The sequence below is a fragment of the Dinoponera quadriceps genome, unplaced genomic scaffold (assembly GCF_001313825.1).
Source record: "Dinoponera quadriceps isolate SergipeBrazil2010 unplaced genomic scaffold, ASM131382v1 scaffold1242, whole genome shotgun sequence".
In the NCBI taxonomy this organism is placed as follows: domain Eukaryota; kingdom Metazoa; phylum Arthropoda; class Insecta; order Hymenoptera; family Formicidae; genus Dinoponera; species Dinoponera quadriceps.
The window spans coordinates 13,573-16,965 of record NW_014555319.1 but is presented as its reverse complement, the minus strand read 5'-3'; positions in this window follow the sequence as shown (position 1 = coordinate 16,965).

Sequence of the window (3,393 nt, the reverse complement as noted above, 5' to 3'; positions counted from 1 at the left end):
TTTGGAGTTAACGACACTTTCGTTGTCATTGCACAGCTTTTGTATACCGTAGAAAAGCTGCGCAACAATAACGAAAGTGTCGTTAACTCCAATAACGAGTTACAGAATCCCAGCAATAGGTAACGATAACGACTGACAACTATCAGTATCGTTACGATGAAACCACGGTTACGGAATATAGGCCCAATACGATATGTCACATGCGATACATGGGCTGCGTTCCGTTTGGGTGCTCACGTGCTATAAGCAATTATTAGCCTTCTATCTTTATCGCTCAACAGGTGTGGAAGGAGGATAAAATAATGCTCATAGCGTGCGAGCGCCGAAACTGAGTGCAGCTGTAATAAACTTCTTATAACTGCAACATTGCTCAACCCTAGATTTAAAAAAACATACAAGTGCTTTCCTCTTCATCAAGCAAAAATCATAACACAGCTGAATCAGGAAATCTGAAACGTAGCGAAACGAAAAGGTAGTATTTTTCCGATTCTGGAAGCTAGCCCATGCAAGTCAACCGAAGAAGCTCACACTTCCATGTGGAACAAGCACATAGAAAAATTGAAGATGAGTCAATCAAAGATATATCTAATAAAGAAATGATACCAGAACTAAAATTATACTTGAACTCTGGATTATCTATTATCTGAAGATCTCATAAAGTTTTGGTATAGTTGTAACTCTGTCTCCTGCATTAACAGAAGTCGCTTTAAAATATTGTATAATAATGGGATCTTCAGTGGCCTCGGAGAAAGTTGTATCTGTTCTTAATAATATAGTTACCGACAAACGAAGTAGATTAATGAGTTCTCATATTAATGAAGCAGTTTTTCTTGCATATGTGACCAAACATAATGTAATGTAAAACACAAAAAGTTGTTTCTTGATTTATTACTGTTCCTTGTAAAAATGCTATTTCAATTTTTCAAGTAGGAGAGACGACGAATGCTGACAATTTATTAGTTTCTACCACTATAATTAATTTAAAAAAATAAGAATCTTGTCTAGAATCGTAAGATAGTATTGTAAACAACGTTTGACACTTAGATTAAGTAGGAAGTACACTAGCGCTATGTGTTACTGTAAAACAACTATAGGAGGGAGAAGATTAAAATAAATTTATTCTTTTACGCGGGGTCAATGTGAATTTAAGACGTAAGATTTAAGCTTTAAACTTTAAGCCTTTAAGTCTTAAAAAATTGATCAATCACAGCCGAATGTGAAAGGAATAAACGACTACGATTGATTAATTTCTTAGGGCTAAAAATTTAAAGCTTAAATTTTATGCCTTAAGTTCTCATTGTAGACTCCGCTTTATTTGTTTTTATTCATACTCTCACGAACAGAAGTAGAACTGAAGTTAGAACTGGATTTCGAAAATAGTTCTGACATAGTACTGGCATAATAATGCAAAATAATATTTCTTCAGTAATATTTCAATATTATTTTCGAACTTCATCACTTTTTTCATAAAGATATTTACAAAATATTGTAAAATAGCAGTAGTATATTGAAATGTTTATGGTCTTTGTAACAATATTCAATATTTGCTCGATATTTACAGTATTTATTCATATTTGATATGAATATTTTCAAAATTATCGAAAATATTCATATTCGATTTTTTCGCGCGATATTGACATCTTTAATTTGTATTGGGATGCTAAAGAATGTAAACAAATTGAACAGTTCTGCTTGCAATTTGAATTAAAGAATTGTCAAGATTAACTCAGCCCGTAGTTTCTGTGCGTGACTAGATATAAAGAACGGCTAAATTATGCATCGGGTGCAACGGGCTGCGTTTTTTGTGAATAAAAGAACGCACCCATTGTGTCGACTTGTAGCTAAAACGCTGTTTAATCAATTAATTTCAACACCAGAGTACAGGATAGGCAGTTATTATATAGGGCGAGTGCACATACAATGTCGTAGCATCTTAGAGCGAGCATACATATAATGCCGTAGCGTCTTAAGTTTGTATCAGACTACTAATTAGGGATTGAGATTAAATTGAATTTGGCCAATCAGTGCAAAGTCAATTGAACTCAAGTTTAGTGAAATGTAACGTAACATATTACGTTACGTTTTCTATGTGCGTTACTGTAAGATTAACTTACGTGTCACGTAACGCAAGGTCTTACGTAAGATGACGTGAGGCGCTACGGCATTGTACGTGTGTTCGCTCTGACATGTTTACAATTAAATTTATTAACACAATTAATAAATTTTATTTATCATTTAAATGATATTTATATAAATGAGTATGAAAGAAAATATAGCGATTAATCTTTTAATGGAGAAAATAATAAACACTAGTATAAGTATAGAAAACTCACGGGCCGGTATTCATAGTCGGATTTTATATTTAAGATCTTCTTGAGTTTATCTTTAGATGCTTCGTGGCCAATGAAATGAGTCGTAGAGTATTTGAAGATAAACTTAAATATAAGATCCGACTATGAATACCGGCCATAGACATAGTAAGAATAGACTGAATATGTCTTCTAGTAAGCAGTGAAGATCAAATAGAAAAAAAAATGAACAATAGGTGCCGTGTAGCTTTCTCTCTCTAATGAGGAAAGAGTGGGGAGAAAGAGGGGTAAAAGAGTGAGCCATTGAGCTAAAGAACATACTGGAATGAGCACTGGCGTAGTAAGGACTGTGGCCTGTTAGAGAGGCTGCAATAAAGGCCACGTCTAAATAATATTTCGCTCTCTGTCTTACTAACATGCTATATAGTCTACATAGGCTAAGATAAGATAAAAACGGACACAAACAAACAAAGAAAGAAATATTACTTAGATACTTTCTCTCTTGGCACAAGATCATCTGCCAAAAACAAAGACATTGCTCATTCCAGTATATTTTTTAGTTCAATGGAGTGAGTAGATAGTTGAATACTCAATCGTTCATACACCATTAATTTTTCATTACTATATAACTTTTCCTAGTGTGTAAACGATTGAGTATTTAGATGTCTGCTCATTCTTTCTTGAGCGCGAGCGTGGTATGGTAGACAGCGCACCAGTCTACTATGCTTAGAGGTTCCGGGTTCGCTCCCCGGCAAGAACCAAAAAAGAAAAAGAATTTTTCTTACGCTCATAGCTCCTTTTGATGGCCTGGCAAACCGCCACGAATAATCTCATGCCAAAGAAACACCTCTCTCCAACTACCGTTCGGAACCGGCGTAAAACTGTAGGTCCCATATGCATGTGTATAACCTGTGGGCGCACCACATACATATGTAAGAGGGAGAAGTGCCCTATGCTCCAAATAGAGAGTTAAAGGAATCAAGTCATTCTTTCTTGCCCCTCTTTTTCCCCACTCTTTCCTCATTAGAGAGAGAAAGCTACACTGCACCTGTGGCGGCCATACTCTATCTCGCTTGCATGCGAG